Source organism: Parus major, chromosome 2 (assembly GCF_001522545.3).
Source record: "Parus major isolate Abel chromosome 2, Parus_major1.1, whole genome shotgun sequence".
Taxonomy (NCBI): Eukaryota; Metazoa; Chordata; class Aves; order Passeriformes; family Paridae; genus Parus; species Parus major.
Window position 1 is genome coordinate 76,584,844 of NC_031769.1, and position 23,673 is coordinate 76,608,516.

Here is a 23,673-nt window from a genome sequence, read left to right on the forward strand (position 1 = left end):
AATACCCCCAAGAATCCTCCAGCTTTCCAGGTCATGGCATAGATATTTTGGACTGTTTGGCTTCTGTAGATGGTAAGCTTCCAAGATGATAGCAATAACTTAAACTGATGATAAACACTTACAAGAAGATTTCAAATGCTAACACAATTCTCCCTGTATAAATGCACTTGCTGTATTCACCAGGCAGTTCTCTGACACAGACTGAAGAAGATTACTACTAAATGTGACACATGGTTTCCTCAAAACATTCCACAAACTTACCTAGAGAGAGTGAACAGGTACATCATTCTAACCTTAGGTATTTGTAACCTTCCAAAGTATATCTTTCTGGTGACTAAATTCTCCATAGCACAGTATTCATATCCCACATCCAGTGATTCAAAACATGAGCTGACAGCAAATGCACTTCTGTGCGCCATGTAGCAAATAGTTCTGAATTTTAAGAGCAACATCAACTGAAGTTTTATAATTCCACACTTGTTACAGCCAGCACAGCATTTAGACTTCTCTCTTTTTTCTCATTATTACCTTTCATGGTTGCTGACACACAGAAAATCAATCTGTCTCCTCCCCATTAATTCCAGCTCAGCAACTTCCTGTCTCAAGCTGCTGTGTGATGACAGACAGCTGGTTTTCACCTGACAGAAGATGACCCCAAGGCACTTTCCTTTTCTATATGGACTTTGCATTTACAAAGCCTGCATAAGCCAACTTATCTGGACCTCTAAGACTAAAGTAGGGCGTCTCTCTGTCAGAACTAAACATAACAGGTAAAATGATGTTGTGTTGGTTTTGGCTTGAATAGTTAGCTTCCTTCTTTGTAGCTGGTTTGGGGCCATGTTTTGCATTTGTGCTGGAAAAAGTATTGGTAACTCAGAGATGTTTTCATTATTGATTATTTGGTTTGCACAGAACCAAAGATTTTCTGCTTCTCATCCCACTCCACCATCAAGGAAGCACAAGGAGTTGCAATGTGACAGCCAGGATAGCTGACCCCAACTGACCAAAGAGATATTCCCTACTCTATGGGACTACATTCAGCATATATACTGGCAAGAAAGATGGCCAGCAGCTGCTGCTTGGGAACTGGCTGGATGTAAGTCAGCAAGTGGTGAGCATTTGTACTATGCATCTCTCATTTTGTATATTCTAATTCTTTTCTCATCATTATCATTACAATTTTTTTCCTCCCTTTTCTGTTCCACTAAACTATCTTAACCCATGAGTGTTGTGACTTTTACATGTCTTATTTTCTCCCTCATTCCACTGGAGGGGATTGAGTGAGTGCTGCCTGGAGTAAAACCACAACAGATATATTGGTATACCTAAACATTAATATCTTTCACATAAAACAAAAATAGGGATTGAAGGATCTTTGTAGAATCACAAGAGTAGTGTCCACCAACAAGAGCAGAAAGCTAACTCCATAGCTGCTGACAGAAATGCTGCCATCAAAACCCAACTAGCATAGAAATGTTCACTGCTTGCCTTTCAATATGAACATGCAAAAGTTTATTTGTTGCAGCTCTCTATAGTCTAGAACATGCACTTGGAACAGAGATGGTCTGAAATTTGTATTTTAGAAGGATAGAATGTTTGTTTAATATATTATATTTACATAACACATAACATATAACATAGTATATTTTTATTAACACTACAATTGACATTTGGTTTACAAATACTGTGAGAGGGCTGAGTGATCTTTTGGTGAGGTTGCACAAATGCTTGGGGTTTTTTGTTACTTTCTGATTGAAGCACTACCCTGGCACCTTTGGGCACTAGTATATAAGCAGCAATGTATGATGCCAGCTTCTGAAAGAGTCTCTACAAGTGGGTGATTTAGATTTGATTTTTTTCCTTTTTTGTGGACTAAGAGACATGAAAAACATTAGTCAGCTGTAGATTAATGCCCTGTTTTCTAGTTTCCCTTTTAAACAGTATCCTTATGGCATCACTATTGTGGTGTCAGTTATTGCTCTTACAAAAAGTGTCAGTTTAAACAAAAATTAAAAATTAATATTAATTTTTTAAAAATCCCCAGATTGCATTGTCTAAATCTTTTGACTGGGAAAGCAAGAGTCACTGAAAGTTATTGTCCTTCATTTAGATTTTACCTAGCTAAATAAGATAGCATTTTTATTTTAAATGTAATTGCTTATGTAACCAAAAGTTTGGAAACCTGGCTATCATTTAATATTCCTCTGGGTAGATCTAGAGTGCATTTTTTTCTCATCAGGACAAATAAGCACAGACATGTGTGCTTTTATTTCCCAAGCTAGCAACAGTCCAAAGCAGCCATCCCCAGATTCCTCACAAAGAAGGTAAAGCAAATTTACTCTGGAAGATAATACCAAAGAACTTTCTTTGATAGTATTACCACAAGTAGCAAAAGGTGAGAAGTCCAGAATTAAAATTACTTAATGTTTACTGCATGGTATACCTTTATAAGGATATAAAAGTAAGAGGGTGGTAGGTAACACCAGCAGGCACAACCCCTCCCCACCCTCCAGTCCCTCTGAAATCCATTCCAATGCTTAGAAGTTGTTTGATTTTGCAGGAGAGGGGAGAGGTGAAGGCTAATTGAAAGGGGATGGCTCTGCTTACCAAGAAGAAAATGTGAGTAAAATACAGGCACAAATATGGTACTAAAAGAGTAACCTGTGTCAGTAATGTGTACCAAAGATTTCTTCTAAAAAAGGTGCTGTGGAAGGTAGGAGCAAATATATTCCATGCCTGTATATAGAAAGAGTTATTTTGCATAACTCTGCCAAATACTTTTAGTGCAGGTATGATTGATGCTAACAAAACCACTATTTTTGTGCCACTGCTTATATCTGTTCACCAAATTAAATTTAAATTATATTAGTAAGATGGGAAATGTCTTTGTGCTTTTACTCCAGACAGCTTCCATACATGCTCTCCTACTCTAGCTATGCCAGAAAAGTTGAAGGGTAGATCAGAACTAGTGTAATTGTCACGGTGGGGTTTTTTCCAGCTGTTTTACAACCCACATCATGCACAGATCAAAGCGTTTGAAAAATATTGAGTTTGACTTCATACATTTTGCAGATGCAGATGCAGATGCATCTGAGAGGCAATGGGACTCTCCTCACACTGTGAAGCAGTCCACCAGCAAGGCAGCAATGTTCACTGCATCAGTCCAGCGTCCAGGTCCTGGGGTCACAAGAACTCAAGCTGAAGCGTGGCCGACAAGGTAGAAACTGGCCCTTCTGTCAGGCCTTGAAAATGCCAGAGCTGAATGATGGCTTTGCACTCAGGTCCCCAAAGTTACTGCAGTGCATCAGACTGAAACACACATGCCAGCACACAGATGGGCCGGGCCACCTGCCAGGGTGAGTGGAACTGGAGAGGGGAGGCACAGAGTTTGTGCAATGGCTAAACCAAGCACATCCCCAGCTGGAGCTAAAGGAGCAGCAAGGCAACAGCCCTGCAGATGAGCACTTACCCAGGACACAGCACTGAGCTGGCCTAGTGGTTATCAGAGCAAGTGATAAGCGTGACACAAATGTAGTGAGAACAGAGGAAGTGGCCAGGCACTAAGGACCATGACTATCATGAAGTGTCAGATGTCAACAGATCAGAGTGCACATTTGCATACAGTCCAGACACACTTTCTGCTTCCATTACAAGTGCAAAGAAAATGCACTTAAAGCAATGTCTCCCAAATAGCCTTAGGTCAACATCAAGTATTACACACACAGCAACAATTCTGAGGGCAGCTGCTGAAACCACTTTGATAGTTTGTTGATCCACATACAGACAATTCAAGCACGTCCATCAAAGTTTAAGCACCAGTCTGCTTTTCTGCTTAATGGGTACCACCATACATGATTCAAAAGTCATTTATCACCCTCAGAGTAGCTGATTATTCCTCTGTTATTATTCTCCTGAAAGTGTTTTGGTAAGTTTGACTGCATATTGCTAGTTTACCTAGATGCTGATACTGATTTTCCTCTGGGCTTTACAATAAATATAAACTCTTTTCAACGGTACCTGTTACACATGTATCAAGTGAAATATCTGGACATGTTCCACTAGTGGCATTTACATTTTCATTTCATCAAAGTGAATTGAATGCATACCACTTAGACCCCTGAAAATTATAGGGAATCCAGCCAGAAGGTTTGATGTATCAGTATCCTGAATTGTAACGTAGTCAACTGTATCTCTAATGTCCTGAAGTTTTACATGTTGTATTTCTCCAGCATGAATTTTCACAGGCTACAGAGACATTTCAAAGACACATTTATTATATTAGCTATTCATTGAACTCCACTCTAAAATCAGACTGCAGCACACAGTCATTCCTCTTAAACATCCAACCTATGCATATGCCTGTAGATACATTCATTTCCTTGTCTAAAATATTCAGAGCTTAGTGACTAAATTTCAGACTTGGCAGAGAGGTTCTGATCTTAGAGATAATCAGCTCATTGATCCAGTTGGAATAACGCCCCCCCTCCCCCCATATATGAAGGTTTCAAATTCATCTTGAGACAGTATAATTGCTAGATCTGATGCAGTGGTAACACATGGTAGAAAGTGAGTAAAGAACCAGGACTGCCTCTTTTGGCATGCTCTGCAGTTAGAATGTTTTAGGCATAATATAATGTGAAATGGTATCTCAGTTAAAAAATCGATCAAGAGACAGAAATTTGTAGGAAATCTGGCTTCATTAGTTCATTAGCTGCTCACAGAACCTCCTGTTTACACTGAGCACATATTGCAGGCATCAAAAAATTTGCAGCCAATCATCTGTTTCTAAAAGCTGAGGATCTGCTGTGACTGCACCACCCTTCCCTTCCTCCATCATGTGCCTGTAAATGCAACTGCACTCTTGCACATCTAGCTCCAAGTGATCCAGGAAGGATATATCCACAGAACAAGCAAAAGAGCAAACTCGAAGGGAAAGGCTAACAGAAATTATTATCATTCTTACCTACTATAAAGGGAATATACTGTGTTCTAGACGCAATTTCTATGAATAGAAAAATTCAAATTAAATTGATTTGATTATTTATGCTTTTAAATCTCTAGCCATGGAGAATGAAGATCTAAAGAAATTTTAACTAGCTGGCTGTACAACTCACTCAGCTGTCTTCTCTCGATGAGACTTCTACAACTGGGTTTTACATTCGAAAGTGGTAGGAAAATTCAGAACCCAAAGAGGAATTTCAGTCTAGCAGCCTACTACTGCGCTCTGTCTGCTGCTTTTTAAATGCAAGCCGTATCATTTGTTTCAGAGTAACCGATGTGTTAAACACTGAAAACTTTAAATGCAGAAAGGAGGCAAATGTAAACATATAATATGTTTACAGTCATTAAAATTCATTTCTATTTATGCTGACAGGACAGCTTGAAATACTCATTTTCATGAAGACTACCACTGCACTTTGGCAAAGGCAGAGGTCACAGCTGAAATCAATGACCTATTATGGTAATAACTGTATAAGCGCACAAAAGAGTTAACTCAAGAGTCACCATCTAATTGGAGAGAAGGTAGGAGAAAGTGATTTCATATATATGTATCTTTACTCTACATGAAAACATATGTTGCAGGCTCCTCAAAGAGACTGCACATGTGCTAACCTTTGGGTTAACTTTGACTTGCTGAGGTCTAAGTTCATGTTGACTAAGGGAACTTAGAACTTCCACTGAAATGCGTGAGAAGCTCCATACCTTAATGGGAGTTGGAGTCCAAAAATGTTTGTGGACTTTGTCTCCGAAGTCATATCTCAAGGCAAAGGGAAGTAGCTATGGCATGCTTGAGAAGGATCTCAAATTGCTACACACTATCTCTAAACCAACCTCCTCCTTTATCAGTACTGATAATATTTGTAGCCCACAGCTTGCACTGTTCATTGCCATGGAGGGATGAACACAAACTCTGAGTTTTGCTACATGGTGCCCAGAACTATCCATCAACTAATTAATTAATACTGTAATCTCACAATCTTTTAGACAGCAGTGTCAGTGTTTCAGATATTCAAAGATGTAAATTTTTTATACTTAATTTTAAATATATTTTTATTAAGAGTGTACTAGTATCAGTACATACTTGGTATTGTTTAAAGGACACACTTCACTGGAATCATGAGCTCCTCTCCTGCTCATGTGAGGACAAAGGGACTTTAAATCAGTAGCCATGTACAGCAGCAACAGTGATCTCTTAAGTCACCTCATTTTAAATCACTGGAGCTTGTAGGTTAGCAACATGATTTGAATGATGAAACCAGAGACAGTTCAAGTTCATATACTCCTGAGCTTGTCAGCTCATCTCATCATATATATAACTTCATGAGTTTCAGGATTTTTGTTACAGTTACTACCCTGATATCTTTTATGATTAATATTTTATGTTCTTTGCACCACTTTGTAGATCTGGTATCAGGTTTCCCAAGAGGACTTAAATCAGTCTCTTCCCAGCATCCCATAAGCTGTGGCTTGCATTGCTGATCACTCTTCAAGAACAAGGAAGGAGGGAGCTTTTCTTGGCCCTCCCTCCCTGAAGAACTCGTCCTTCAGCCACTTCCCTTGTGCAGAAGCTCACCGTATTACGTTATGTATATACAGTCATGTCAAAGGGTAAGTATGCTGAAGTACAGGCTTCAATTTGCAAGTTGTGGCTGGCTGCAGTCCCAGATTCAAGCCCCCAAAAGAGGCACCTACAGTGCCTTCACACAGAAGAGGTGGTTTCCTTAGTAACTGTGACCAGTGAAAGAAAATGTGCCTGACAGGAAAGCATATGCTGGGCTTCAGAGAAAGACAACCATCTCCCACAGCTGAAATATTCTTCCTCTGTGGTCTAGGGAGTACTGGATAGGGATACACCTATAAATTTCTAGCTGTCCCTGATTCTCCCTCTCTCTCTCTCTCTGGGTATGGATATTTAGACACCAAACTGATAAGCTCAAGACCCTTTCAATATATGAATCTTCTGCATGTTCCAATTATAAACACGGGTCCTTAGGAAGGAGCAGAAACAAAGGTGCCCCATTTATTCTCAGCTAGTTGTTCCTTTTCTGGAGCCACTTGACAATTAAATGGAAGCCACTTGAATTAAGAAATTTGCAGCACTGCTCCCTCTTAAGCAAATGCAATCAATCTCTCCACAGCTCTTTAGTTAGAAGAAGTTAGTGTTTAATGCAAACTGCCTTTGTCTTCGCATTTTGTGCATAAATTTCTGGTTAATAGAAAAGGTTAAGTACCTTTCCACTAGAATTTAATTAAATCACTCTGCCTAACTCTTACAGTGTATCAATACTAAATTACATTGTGTCCATTGTTTTGTCTCTTGCTATTTATATTGAATGGCATCCAAACACCACTCTGATTCAAAAAAAGCCTCACCAAAGTAATGTTTAAATACATCTGACAGATAGACACAAAAGACACAAAAGTAGAGGAAGCCGAGTCAAAAGCAGTCTTTGTGTTTATTTTTCATCCAACGTCTAAGTCCATTCCTACATTCTACAGACAGGAGTTTTATAGCGAAGAACAAACTTTAGGGAGTAAATGGGACTATTTACGGCCAGGATGAACAGGTCACTGTCAGATTTTGGTCCTGTAATTTGAAAGACTAGGAGAGAGATGTTTCCTGGTTTGTTAGAAACAATATTCCTGACTATATCTGAGACATCAAACTGTACTCTGGAAGATAAAGTACAGATATGTTATACAGTACAGAGAATCTTTACACCTTTTCTGAATAATCAAATGAAAAAGATGAATTTGATGTAACTCCATGTACTGCCTTTGGCAAAGCAAGACCACTTTCCCAGAATACTATGTTTCTTTGAAAAGCATTTTAAAGTATCTATAGTCATTTATATAGGCAATGAAATACTGTGCTGATTCCACTTAAAAATTTGGATGGTGCAAAACCAAATTATGCTGTTGATATACCACTGCAGGAAGCCATAAAAGTGAATGACTAGAAATACATACATGGCCCATAATTATGCACAACATGCAAGAGATGTGTCAGAACTGTACATGGGATAAGACTCAAACTTTTCTGCCTTTTGCGTCTATCTGTCAAAATACTACATGGAAGAAAGGTATATAAAAAGTGATGATAATTAAATGAGATTGTGATAATGATTTTGTATATTAAAGCAATAAACAGTAACAGTATGGAGCCATCCTTCTGGAGTAGTAGATTATATTTGGTCTAGAATCAGTGGTCAAATGGAGATAAGGGTAGAGTTGGCAATGTAAATAGTAGCAAAAACTGCATGAGGTTAAGAAACTGATACTGCAAAAATAGAGAAGTCAAGTAGTATCACTGTGGTAATAATAACAAAAAAAAATCCAAAACAATTAAGTTATTTTAAGATTTTAATAAATAAATTCATTAAGCAATATGATTTAAAAGAATCAGGCATCAAAAAATGGGCATGGATCCAGTGATCATGAACTGAACTCTCTGCCTTAAATAAATAATGAAAAAGATTCATTTTACCTATAATTTAATTTACTTTATTGGGAAAAACACTGAGAAATTAGGGAGACAAAAAGTTCAAGAATTTAAACTTCAGATTTCAAATAGAAAGTACAAACAATTTTCTAGAAGCTGCCTAAAAATATGAAAATTACTCAAGGAGGAGCTGAATACCTGCTCAAGGAGGATGAATAACTACCATGAAAAAAGCAGACAAAAATACAGGGAAATCACAAATAATATTTTCTTCTAGAGGGCAAAAAGTAAAGTAGAAAAGTATGATTCAGTAGAAGTTAGGTTGAACTAAACTACACTAAGAATATTAAAAGCAATTACAAAGTGTCCATAATTTACATGAATTAAGGAGGTGGAAGGGGAGACAGGCCATTATGCAGTGACAATGAACATAAAGACAATATATGAATGACTGTAAATGAACATTTTACCTCAGCTTTTGAACAAGAGCAGTTCTGAACCTGGGGCGCAAATAAAATGGTTTGTAGGAATGTACGTCTCATCATGGGAATTATCAGAGCTGATGCTGAAACAATGCTCAGAAGATCTGTCTGCTAAGATTGAGACAGATGGATATGAAAATAACATTTCTAAAATTCTTTAAAGAACAGTTACATATTCCTGGAAATTTTGGGAAAATCAGTATTTTAATGACCCATTTAATGACCCATTTAATGGGGAAGGGAAAGCATAAGATACAAGTTAAGCATAAGCATCCTATACGTTTGTAAGACCCACTCAAGGTATTATATATAACAAATGTACAGCCTCAAGGCAGCTAAAATAGCTTCCCTAGCATGGAAGGTTTAAAGAAAATTTTGAAGAAAACTAGTATTTTTTGGCTTATGATGAAGCAAGCGAATCTAATAAATCTTTAGATAAAAGAAAGTATTTCATTTGAACTTCATAAAGTTTTCTAACACTTCATGGGGAGAGAACCTCTTGTAACATAATAATGAGACAAATAAGATTTATAAGGTAGACAGAGACCTGGGTGAAGGGAGAAGCCACAGCAGTTGCTTCTGAAGGAAGTTTATTAGAACTAAGTTTACCAATAAGCACAATAAGTTTTTACAGGACAAAGGTACTTAAAGGTCAATGTAGGCAGCAAAGGTGGTAAAATGTCTTTCTGAGTGGCTTTAGCATACAGTTCAGTTCTGTTCAAAGAGATGTTTTTACAGTGCCACAACCCAAAATTCAGCAACAATTTTACTCTTCATCTGGATTCTAAAGTAAGAACTTGCTACTGTAATAAGTAGATGACAAAATGAAAAGAGTTTACCTTAGGAAGAGTGACAGAGGAAATAGGATGCACTTAATTATACCAAATGCCACATCACACTGTGGCTGTAGGAATTTGTCAGATGGAGGTCAGCAGATAACAAGATTTCAAGAACATAAATTCAAGGGTGGCTGTAATATGGACAAGAGAGAGGAAAATGTGACTTCACACCTTAGGACAACTTAGACAAGGCATTTCCCAGTAGATTTAGACAAATATTTATGTAAGTGTACTAGGCATTACTAAGGCACCTCTGTGTTTTGTGTGCTTCTGATTGCTTATGTACCTGAATGTATATTTAGGTTATTCAGAAAAAGGATATCTTTACAAGAGTGGATTAGCTATTTTGCAGGCCAGGCCTAAAGGATGAGAGGGGTTTGATTGGTCTCTATAGAGGTAACAAGAGGTACAGAAGGAAGACAGAAGACTATGTTGACACAAAATAAATGATTGCAAACTGACTGGGAATTATATATGTCTAGATAGCAAAGCAACCAAGCTGTACAACAGTTTCCTCATATGATTGAAGTAGGTGGAAAGGGCAAGAAAGACAATAAATATCTTTTAAAGTAATGTTTAATCACATTATGGGAACAATATCAGAGCAAGTGACAGGACCCTGAGCTAAGGACTCTGCCCCTGTCTCTTTTCAGTTCTGTACTGTTAATCAGTAAATGCCTCTGATAAAAATTTTACATTTTATATAATACAGAACTTCAAGAAACAGCTATGTAAAAAGAGGGTGCATGAAGAAAAGGTCTTCTGATACTTGAGGTATATTTTATTTCCTTGGGGCACACAGTGCTGTGGTGAGTTCATGCTGACAGGATAGCAGGTACCCAACAAAGCTGTTCTATCACACCCTTGCTCAGCTGGGCAGAGGAAAGAACTGATAAAAAATGGGTCTTGGGTCAAGATAAGGACATGGAGGGATCACTCACCAGTTGCCATCGGGGGCAAAACAATCTCAGTAATCAGAAATTAGTTTAATTTATTACCAATCAAATCAGAGTATGATAATGAGAAAGAAAAATAAATCTCAAAAGCACTTTCCCCTCACCCCTCCCTCCTTTCTGGTCTCACTTTCACTCCTGAGTTCTTTATCTCTTACCCACAGCAACACAGGGAGACAGGAAATAGGGGTTCCAGTGAGTTCATCACACATTATCTCTGCTGCTCCTTTCTCCTCTAGAGGAGGTCTCCTCACACACTTTCCCTGCTTCAGCATCATCTCCTAGAGGAGACTGTTCTCCATTAACTTCTCCAAAGCAGGGTCTTTCCATGGGCTGAAGTTCTTCATGAAGTGTTCCAGCATAGAGTCCATTCCACAGGGTGCAGTCCTTCAGAAACAGGCTGCTCCACTGTAGGTCCCCCATGGGATCACAAGTCTTACCAGCAAACCTGTTCCAGCATGGGCTCCTTTCTACACAGGTCCTTCCAGGGGCCTTCTCCCACATGAGCTTCCCCCATTTTAGCACATCCACCTGCTCCAGTGTGGGGTCCTCCACTGGCTGCAGGTGGATCTCTGCTCCCCTGTGGACCTCCATGGGCTGCAGGGGCACAGCTGCCTCACCATGGTCTGCACCACTCTGCTGCAGTGACTGGAGCATCTCCTCCCCTCCTTCTCCACTGACCTTGGTGTCTGCAGGGCTGCTCCCCTCACATATTCTCAGTCCTTTCCCCAGCTGCAGCTGCTGTTGCACAGTTTTTTCCCCTCTTCATAAATATGTTATCCCAGATGGGCTCAACCATGGCCAGCTCTGTGTCCGTCTTGGAGTCAGATGGCATTGGCTCTGTTGGACATGGAAAAGCTTCTAGCAGGTTCTCACACAAGTCACCCCCTTGTGTGTAGCACCCCCTTCCACCACTACCAAAACCCTGCTATACAAACCAAATAAAAGTACTCCCTGAAAAAGAGTGATTTTTACAAGCTGACTCATTAATTCCCTCATAAAAATCACAGACCTACCTGATGATAAACTGGATTTCATTTAACATCACTGGAAATGGAACATACATAATTTGTATCTTAATAAGCACAGAACATGAAGATTTTCAGTTTACTCTAATGGAAGGGAATTTATATTAATTAAGTGGAATACCTACAAGGAACAATGTGTTGAACTTGCTTTTTCCTACTTAGCAGACCAGCACATAATCTTTGTACTACACTGAGCCAAATAATGTATAAATTACTAAGGCACAAGTTCAAAAACATTCCTTGATAAAATTAAGAGATAGCTGTTCCAAGTGGAAATTAATCATGCTCATTTGTTATTGCTGAGCTGACACAGATCCAAGGCCTTTTCTGCTTCTTGTACATCCACACTGGCAAGGAATTTGGGGGTGATTGGGAGGCTGGGAGGAGACAAAGCCAGGACAGGTGACCTAAACTGACCAAAGGGATACTCCAGACCATATGACATCATACTCAGTATGTAAAATGAGGAGGAAGAAAGGAGGAAGGGGGATATTTGGAGTGATGGTGTTTGTCTTCCCAAATAACCATTATGTGTGATGGGACTCTGCTCCCCTGGAGGATAGTTGAACACCTGCTTGCCTATGGGAAGGCAGTGAATTAATTCCCTGGTTTGCTTTGCTTGTATGCATCACTTTAGCTTTCCCTACTAAAACTGTCTTTTTCTCAACCCATAGATTTTCTGCCTTTTACCCTTCTGATTCTCTCCCTGATCCTGCTGCTGGTTAGAGAGTGATGAAGCTGCTGCATGGGGCTTTGCTGCTGGCTGGAGTTAAACCACAACATAAGAGTATTTCTGTATTCTTCTTAATCTGACAGGGCAAGTTCCTGAGACTCAGTTAATTAGAAGTTCAGCAAACACAGGTTTGACATAAACTATCCTGTTAGGCAAAAAGTACAGTTCTGGTCACCTACATTTTCACCAATGCATATCACAGAATCACAGAATACTTAGGTTTGAAAGGGACCTCCAGAGATCATCTAGTCCATCCCCTCTGCTAAAGCAGATTCACCAACAGCAAGTTTCCCAGGATCACATCCAAATGGGTTTTGACTCTCTCCAGAAACAGATTCCACAACCTCTCTGGACAGCTTGTTCCAATGCTCTGTCATCCTCACAGCAAAATAGTATTTCCTCATATTCAGATGGAACTTCCTCTATTTCAATTTGTGCTCCTTACCCCTTGTCCTGTCCCTGGGCACCACTGAAAATAGTTTTACCCCACCCTCTTGACAGCCTCCTTGAAGGTATTTGTATGCATTGATAAGATCCCCTCTCGGTCCTCTCTTATGTGGGCAGGTCAATCCCCATCCTGCATTGGTGCATGGGGTTATTCCTCCCCAGGTGCAGAACCTGCCTTTCTTGAACTTCATTATGTTCCTCTCCACCCAATTCTGCCACCTGTCTAACTGAATGGCAGCACAGCCTTCTGGTGTATCAACCACTTTGTCCTACTTTTCAATCATCAGTACGTTCACTAAACATAACCTCTGCTCCTTCATCCATGTCACTGATGAATTAGGTTGAAGAATGGACCTGCTTTCAACTCCAGTGAACACCACTAGCTGCAGGCCTCCAGCTACACCCTGGGCTGCTGATTCTGACCCTCTGGGACCTGCCATTTAGCCAGTGCTCAATCCACCTCACTGTCCACTTATCTGACACCCACTCCAGGAGCTTAATTATGAGGATGTTGTGGAAGACAGTGTCAGAAGCCTTGCTGAATTCAAGGTCTACTGCTATCTTTTCATTTACCCAGCCATTCCATCATAGGAGGCTATCAGGCTGGTTAGTCACGATTTTCCCTTGATTAATCAATGTTGGCAACTCCTGGTAATCTTTTCCTCCATGTGCTTAGAGATAACATCCAGGATGAATCATGTCATCACCTTTTCAGGGTCTGAGGGGAGGGTAACTGGCCTGAGTCCCCTTTATTCTCCTTTCTGAAGGCTGAAGTGACTCTGGCTTTCCTCCAGTCCTCAGGCAACTCTCCTGTACTCCATGACCTTTCAAAGGAGAGCGTCTCAGCAGTAATATCTACCAGATCCCTCAACACTCATTGTGGGTGTCAGTTTTGCCTAAATTATCTCTAACCCATGTTCTTTTAATACAGAAAAATCCTGTATGTTATAGCATATATGTGACATTGGAGGTATGTATGCCAACAGTCATTGTGAAGTATAAGGCCATCAAAAGTAATGTCCTGCCAGACATTTGAAAGTGTGTATGAATTGATGTAGGACAACAGCATTATGATATTCATGCTGAATAACATTTAGAAAGGAGATGTCATAATCCCTTGAGGGTGGCCTTAAAATTTTAACTAGAATGAATAACAATTGGATCTTCTAGAATGACTTCTCGGGTGCCAGGGAAACCTATGTCACAAGACAGTTATGTTAGAAAGTCTCTTATGTTCTGATGTAACCAACCAGTTAAACTATTAAAACCATCTGTGAGATGCAATTTTAATCAACAAAGTGTAAGTAATTTATAATGAAAGTTAAAAAATTAAATTTCAATCTATTCTTGTAGAATATCAAGTGGCATAGGATCCAAATCTTCCACATAGAACAGTGGTATTTTAAAAATAATTTTCAGCTTTGTTTTCAGTCACCTGTTGACACAATTTTTAGCTGCCTGAATGAAGATACTCCTTCCATATACAAATGAACTTTGTAAAAGAGAATAGGCAAGGTGATTCAAGATGATAAAAAATATCAAAAGACAGTACACTTTCTGAGATCACGGTTCGAGTCACTCAAACTGTCAAGGATAGAGCCAAAGATAAAGAAATCCACAAAAGCTTATACTATCATAAATTCAGGGGAAAAAAATGTAGATTGCAGATTATCAGTGACAATAAAACTATTTTCTTCATAGTCCTTTAAAAAAAAAAATCTTAAACTGAAACAAGTTAAAGAAGATGTGAGCAGCAGAAGTCAAATTTATGAGTGGAAAAATGAGACATGAATATTGGAGTAATATGAATCCACTAACATTTTATTTACTTTGACTTGCACTGGAAATTTGGTCTTCCAAAATAGTGAAATGACCTTTCTCTGTTCACCCTAGCATGGAAAGGCATCAAATTCTGTAATTAACTTCTAACAAGATTTGAGTTTCATATGATCAGTACCACTTGTATTACTGCAAATTAAATAAAAATATTAGCTTGCATCTCAAGGAATCATGAGGAGGTTCATATCCTGTGTCCTACAGGATATCAATGCCTGAATTTTATTCCTACACACCAAGTCAAATGTAGTGAGGTTTGTCAGGTCTTCTACTTTGAGTTGGATGTTGCCTGTGATGCTAAAAGATCTGGCAACAGAGGGTGGAATTTCAAAGGCTGTGGATTCTCTTGAAAAGCTGAGTGAATTGGGATTGTTCAGCCTGGAAGAGAAGACTTCAGAATGCCCTAAATGTGGTCTTCCAATATGTGAAGGGAACCTTCCAATATGTGAAGGGAACCACAAGAAAGATGGAAAGAAATTTTTACAAGGGCATGTACAAATCATGCTCTTACATGACAAGTAGTGAGGGTTTAGATTAGATATTAGGAAGAAATTCTTTACTTTGAGAGTGGTGAGGCACAGGAACAAGGTTGTCCAGAGAAGTTGTGCCTGTCCAGTCCCTGTATTTGTTCAAGGCCAGGTTGGAGCAACCTGGTCTAGCAGAATGTGTCCCTGCCCCTGACAGGGGAGTTGGAACAAAATGATCTTTAAGGTCTCTTCCAAGCCATTCTATGATTCTATGATTTTTGCTATTTAATAGGATGCAAAATACAAGCCCTTAGCCCCAAAATCCAACATGCTGAATTTCTTTGATAATCTCTTTTTTTGTTGTTGTTTTTTTTTTTGTTTGTTTGTTTTTTGGGGGTGTTTTGTTTGGTTGGTTTTTTTGTTGTTTTTGTTTTTTGTATTTTGTGAAATGCTATATGTATCAGCTTTTCCTTGAGATATAAGCATCTAAATCCATCTATACAAGCAAATCTACACCCTTGGAATATCTTCACTGCAATCCTATCTACACATAGACTTTTGAATGTCCAAACAACATTTCCCTTGATTCCCTCAGCATAACAATACAGAGGTAATTATCTACAATTAATGGACTGGCCACAAGATGAAGACATAAACAGGTACATCATAGACTATAACTGCATATTGCCTGGGCCAATGCAAAAACAAATTTATACTTTCAAACACAAGTCCTCACAGGAAAGGTTAGGACTTACAGCTCAAAGATCCATCCCTGCTTCTCATTTGCATATATAATTACCTCAATCCCTTATCCATCCTTGAGTATAATCATGTTTATTGTGCTTATCATGTTCCTGTACTTGTTGCTGAAAAAATAATGAGATTAAGAAGCCCTTCTCCAAAGATGAAATCATGTCTTGTTTCATCATAAAATGCACACTAGATCTGTGGTGTATTCAATCAATACAGATCATCTAAAAGCAGGAAGCAGGAACAAACTAAAAATTTTGTTCCGAAAAATGATCATAAAACATCATTTGGGCTGTAGCCAGTCTGACATAAGGACTCCTCCCTACATTTGTGGGTTTTTTGGCATAAAGAATTTCTGTTGTTCTTTCTATTCAGGGATGACCTTCAAAGGGACAGCTGCTGATATATCCAGTCATGATACCTTTGCATCAACTACACACAGAAGAGCTAATTTAAGATTCATACAGCATTTGTAAAAGCCTTTAATTTGGTCCTTATCATCCCCTTCATATATATTTGACTTTACTTGCTTTACCACTCTCCCACATTTAGAAACTGTGTTCTTGTCTGAATAAATAAGTCTGCTAAGAGCATCTATTAAGTACTGGTATCCCCAGGGTCTGAAGCACATTTTTTTCCCTTCCATTTTTTGCCTGGTGAATCTGAGCTATAAAGCATATATCGGAGAGGAGAAGGGTTGCCTTAGTAACGAGGCAGACCCAATCAGCTGCACAGGCTCCCTTGAGACAATCTAATTTGTGCAGCAGAAAGGGGCTAGGACAGGTGGCTAAATTAATGTGCCAGACAGCTTAAAATATTACACACACACACGCACACGAATGCATACACAAAATCTCTCTGTGTACTTATACGGAAATGTAATTATCTTCCACATTTTGCAAAATAAACAGCATCTGGGTAGCTCAGCCCTGCGAAACCCCCGAAGTAGTGGAGATGCAGCAACAGCGGAGGAGGCGAGGCAGGGTGGGAGGGAGCAGCGCTCCTTCCCCGCAGTCCTGCCGGATCTGCAGCCGCTCCAGGGAGGGGGAAAGGACTCCTCCCAGCAAGCACAGGCTGGAACAGGGATGTGAATATGTGCCCTCCCCTCTTTACTGGGGCTTATGACCTCCCTCTCGGTGATAGCGTGATCTGTTTTGTTGCTCTCCTGATTCCACATGGTGCTGGAGCTCTCTCCTCCTGACACTTTCTGTACCATTTCACAAGGCTTTCTCTCTCCACGCCCTCGACTCTAATTTAAAGTGAACTTCCACCCTTTCCCCACAGTTTTCAAATACAACAGATTTGAAAATGTTTCATATTCTCATCAGACCCTGCTGTGTGAGGATTCATCCACAGCACAAGAATTTGGATCAGTTTGGATGCATATCACATGCCAGCTTCTACCTCTTACAAACACAATCTCAAATAATTTCTTTTTGCAGCATCTCCAGATTGAATTTAGCCATGCACAGAGAAAACCAGGAATTCTGAGCCCACTCTTTGACATCTGCAGTACACATGAAAGCAGCATATGCACAGGAGTGTCTGGCAGCAGATTGGGTTTCACAAACACTGTATTATTATAGTGAAGGATCACTCCTAATTTCTTTATAATGGGAATAATGTATTCCTGTATAGCAAATGATGAGACATCTGACAAAAAATTACTAGTAGAGATATAGTTATTGTACTGTTTCTCTACTACAGAGCCTCAGCCAGAAATGCTGTGGGTACTGCCCCCTCACACCAGGCACATGTATATACCTACGTGACACTGCAAGCTCAATTCAGTCAGGACTTTTCTCCTACTTCTGGCCTTCATCTTGAGCAGATGAAATTTTTTGCTGGCACATAACAGAGCATTTTAATCTCAGGCTATGTCATTCCTTTACACAGCGAGGCACTTCTCATCCACCTAAATCAGACTGAAAGTGAAGAGCTCTGAATGCAGAGATGAAGCAGCCTATAAGGAAAACTGAGGTGTGAGATAAAATGATATGTTCAAGCTCCATGGGGAAAAAACATCAGAGTGAAAATACTGACATATGAACCATAATAGATAAAGCTGTAAAAGGCTTGAAAGTGTCACTGGATTTGTTTTCTTTTTCTGAGTATGTTTGGTGTCTTGTCCCTTACAAGATTTATATACTTTCCCCTCCTCCCCACCATGAATTGCAACAACTATAAGAATAGCTGTTTATGCTGCACTTAGCTCCACAAGCTGTCTCAGTGAGGTGTGGAGAGTTACATAAGATTTGGCTAGAAATCAGAAACCAGACTGTGTGACAGTCATGTAATGAAATGGAAATCCCAAGTGAAACCAGGACCAATTTTTGCCTGTTATTTTTACCAAAGTAAAGATATTGGATAGATCCAAGTCTAAAGGATACATCCAGTAACATAGAAAACTCATCCTGGAGCAAGGATCTCCTGAAGCTCAGATTAATGCCCTTGTTGCTGCCTCTTACATGTTGCTGATACATACACTTTCATCCTTTTTCACTATTAACAAGAAAGAGCCATGGAGACCTTTCCTGGAAGGATCATTAGTTAACTTGCTAAAACACCATAGGTTGATAGGAAGTTCTTCCAAAATACAGATTCTAGGAGTTACCCTCACTACAGTTTTGGAAAAGGTGTTAATGAGGTACTCAATTGTGTCTAAAAGACCTGGTAGTTAAGTATTTTTCTAGCAATGTTGTGCAAAATCCGAGACCTTGATGACACAAAAAGTATCTTCCAAAGACATAGGGAAAAACTTTTTGAAATAAATGTCAGGTGCACATCACAATGTAAGAGCAGGCATGTAAGAAAAACCAGTACAAGTCAAAGACAAGAAAAAAATCTGGTAGCTAATGAAAATGGTGGTCTATTTGTAAATGATGCATTTACAAAGAAAAACTCAGTATCAATTATTTAAAATATGTATAATTCAAATATACATATCCAGACGTCCTCAAAACCTGTGACTACACTACCAACCTTTAGCACCAAACTCCATGTGATAAGCCTACACTACAATCTGGGTGTTTATTTAGTAGTGTCCCATCCCTCACTAACTTTTAGAGCACCAACATATACAAAAGGCATTATGAGGAGGTTCTGCTCTATCTCCAGATGAATATCTATCAATTAACAAAAGAAGGTGCATCATACCACATTCATACAAAGAGCAAAAATATCACTGTTTAAATTACAGATTTCTCTTTCAAGGATGAACATCCAGGTAAATAGAGCCTCATGAGAGATTTGTGTCACCTAACCTAGACCTTTACATTTGAGCTCACCAATAACTCTCCTTCTACTGTATTTAGTGACAAAAAAGAAGAAATTATTAGGCATAACTCATTTAATTATAGGTAGATTGCTGAAGTTCAGATGAAACATTAATAGATCCTAGAAATACTCTTTTTTCTGCATTGACTGAAAAAAATATAGGTAACTTCTTAAGACAGATACAGCTATTCTGTAAATATTTAATATTTGTTGAGATCAAATTCTATCTCTTAGGTCTCTGTTTGATCTCTCAGGGAAGAGAATCTTAGGATCTACCCTGACCAAACAGTTTCTAGCTGGCATTGGATTAACATAAGTTTCAGAGATGCTTCCCTCCCCCATCCTACATCTGGCATCTGAGAATTTGACCAAGCATAATTTAAATGCATGCTGTGCAAGAGGGGAGGGAAGTAGAAAACATTTCCGAGTAAAAACGAAACACATCAGTTTTGCAATGAGTGTCTCTGCATTTATCATTTTCTGTAAAGCTGCTCAGAGATCAGACTCCTAACAGAGTCAAGACAAGCTCAGCTGACTGAATTTATGCAGTGATAGGGAAAAATAAGAACTACTCAGTTGGAAAACAGAAGTCTGGAGTATTACACGAGAACTACCTTTCTACCATTATGAAGAAAATTGTCACCATAAAGAAATACATTACGGTCATTTCTGTCTCTTCTCACAGCGCTGATTTAGAGCCCCCAGCTGAGAAGGCAGCTGTGAAGAACAAGTAACTGGTGAGCACGGCAGGAGCCCTCTACTCTAATGCTGCTCAAAGTAATTAATGCTTCTTTTCTGTTGTCCTTATCATTGCCAGTTATGTGTGTTTTCCTTGGTAGGTGCACAAAGACTGGGTTCCTTTGGCCTTACAAAAGTGAAAGACAAGGTCTCCTGATTGTTCATATGTTTGCAGATAATATTCAGGGTGAGACAGTAGCTAGATTTTAGCCACCCAGTCTTCTGAAGAGGCTTTATGAGGTCTTGTGCTAGCAAAGGTGGACAATGGAACCAAACCTCTGCGTCTATTACATTCCTGCTGGCACTAGTCACTGTATTAAGGTTGCAAAATGTTTTCCATGTTACATCCATGTTTCCAAATGGCCAATTTATGGGAACATGACTATTAAGAAAATGCAATTTTAGTACACAAGGTAGTCTCTGACTTATGTAAAATAAGTTTTGTACTTAAAATCTAGCATAAAGATTCTTTAAGAATATATTATTAGTTAGCAGGTAAGTACAAAATGGAACTGTGTTGTTTAAACCAGGTTCTTACCTAATCCTCTGATGAAATCAGTCCCTGTGGGAAGCATTCAAATGGCATTAGAAATCAGAGTGATACAATCAAATGAAATTTGCTCTGCTGCTGGTTTCAAGGTAGATAGAAACAAGTATGATATCAGAGTACTAGTGCTGATATGTAAATAACTCTCCCTGAGATTATATGATCTATTAAGCTTGGAAAATAAACAAAAGTGGACAGAGGTAAGTAAACTGTCCTCTTAAAACAATAACAGACCCAAACTGCTATATTTTCTTTAATCCAAATAAACTGGCCGAAATCTGAAAAAGATGCAGAAAAAGAGTAAAGTCCAAATAATTCTGTCCCATACTGGGGTAACTGGGAAGAAAAATGAGATGGACAAATGGGTACAAAATCCAAAAGAGTAAGGAATGGGAAGGATCATAAATACAAGCCATCACTGCCTCATTAAATCCCACTTTATTAATGCTGAAGTTTATTCAAGGGAAAAACCACCCTAACCAAAGAGGTAGTCACTGTTTAGATATCCATGACAAGCCAATCCCACACATTACAGCGCCACTCCTGACACATTCAAATAAGACCATTCTTGAGTCAAGTCAGAATTTTGCTGCAGCTAACCTCTTTTTATTTCCTTTTTTTCACCAAGAGGTGATTTTCTGGTCAGTCACCACCAGTTTGGTCTGTGAGTTTGGTCTCGGTATCTGAAATTCAGCTATGTCAGACCTCACAGTGCATCGCTGTAGTGAGTATTCAGATAAACTACCCACACAATCTTGTCAATACTAACTGCAGTGACAGCCCAGTAATCTTAATGAAAAGCCACATAATTATTGTGGGAGCACACCCCAATAGGGAGAGAAATGCCATCCACAGGACAGGAGGTGTAATCCATCAGTGTTTCCCCCTTTCCATCTCAAAAGCTGAAATTAGATCCCTTTTAATCTCTTCAATTCATATTCATATAGTAAGAGATGGGAATAAAAACCAATTAATCTTCTATACTCTGAAAACATTGCCACTTCTTTCTGGCAAATGAGAAAAGGAGCTTGTTGCTTCCTTCCTGCTTAAGGTTTCTCTTCAACAAGGTAAAATATTCCACCATTTCCAATAACATGGTGTTGCAACTATATCATTCCCTTTTTTAAAAGTTTTATTTCATAAACACCTTAGCCAAACACAGTTTCTACTCTGATGTTTACTAAATAGAAACAAAGTGTAGACAGTTGCTATTTTTGCTTGCTGTGTAGGACAGATTGACTTTATGCCTTTTGAAGGGTGCTAGAAGCATTTGTGCAAGATGACATTATAATGCTATTTGCCATCAAATGCTCACTGCAATCCTGCTCAAATACAAAACACTACACTCAAATATCAGAATATGGAGACCACTCAAGGATAGAAAAATCAGCGGAGCAGGCAATATACAAAACAGAAGTTCCTGAGAACCGAAAATCTGTGTTCACACAATGTATACAGCTGGCAGAAAGAGGAAGAACAACTAAAGGGAAAGAGAGAAAGACTTCTGGCCCAAGTGGTAATGATGGAGTCAAGTATGTGTTCATCAGTAATCAGTGACTGTAGCATGACAGGTGATGTAAGTCAATGTGTTATGAACAGAAAACACAGAATCTTAAGGATATTGAATAGTGAATATTTTTGTTTCCAAATCATTGTGATTTAAAAGATTTTACATCTTTAGTGCCCTAAAAATGTCTCTTAAAATAATTAAACCCAGCACTGGATGAGATAATTACTCCAGTCACTGGCTGCAAGATTTGATTGATGCTGTGAGCCTGACAAACGACAAATGTGTCACAAGTCATAATTTTGAAAATTGGTGGGTGTATTTTTTTGAATCTTTAATGTTCTTAACCAAAGCATGGTCACAGCTCAACACCACAGCATTCTGCTTAAATTTATGTGCTTTTCAGTCTTACTACATTTTTGGAGGGCAACCAGATTTGAAAGATCTGCCCTTATTTAGGCACACTGAGAATCACTAGGCTTCACAGCCCCCAAATCACCTCACTTTATGCAAGCAAAGTACAAGTAGGAGGGAGTCCTGGAGTTCAAATTTCAGCCTTTCCAGTCTTGGGTTTGAGTGTATATAATAGTGTCATTTAGCTGTTGATCCTTCCCAAAAAGATGAGCTGGAAAAACACACAATCAAAACAGAGAAGGTGAAACTGTATCTTCAGGTCTGATGTTAGCAGAAATGGGTTATTTTCCAAAACACAAAAAAATTTGTTATTATGTCTAATGCATAGAACATCTTTACATTTAATAAGACCTGTTAGATTAAGAAAGGATTATATGCCATTATTACATCAGTGGTTTTTTTGTGGGTATTTTTATGTGATCTTCTCAGAAGACTCAATTAAAAGGAAAAAAAATACTGAATTGGGCCCAGTATTTTTCTGTGTACTTTTTTATTGGTACTCCCATTTGTCAGAGACTGAAATATTATAGTTTATGAATTAAACATTTTCATGAAAGACTTTTGCCTGTTATAGCAGGACTGTATTACAAAAGCTACAGAGTACACCACCACACCTTGAATTGGCCTCCTAATGGAGGCCCTGGACCATTTCCCCACCCCCCCGATGAAGATAAGATAAAGTAACAACTCAGGTATGGGGACATTCACAAAACACAAGCCTAATCCCTTCGGGGTGGGCTGCCAGGCTCTAACAGGACCTCACACAAAAGGGTGGGAGGAGAAGGGCTTTGGGTGTGTGTTGGAAAGCCTCTGGCGAAAGGCACAGTGAACGCCCATTCTTTGCGGCATTGGAGCCCAGCTGAGGCACCCTTCACTTGGGGAAAGCTTATCCACAGCACAAGGGGATGTCATGGCCCATCAAAGGCTCCCCCAAAGGGGTTTCCAGATCCTGCACCAGAGCACTGCAGCATGATGCAAAGACCCTCAGGGTTGCCAGGGGCAGTGTTAAACTGGCCCCCTGCAAGGAAGACACATGGGCATTTCCACCTGGCCCAATTGTATATCAATCCATGGAATTCTATGCTCTTTGGCATGGCACAGCCACGGCAGGGACCCTAACCAGCATGAAGACCAGATTTAGGGTCTTCATTCCTCACCCTATAGGGTCTTCCTTCCTTCCTGCCTTCCTGCCTGCCTGCCTTCCTGCCTGCCT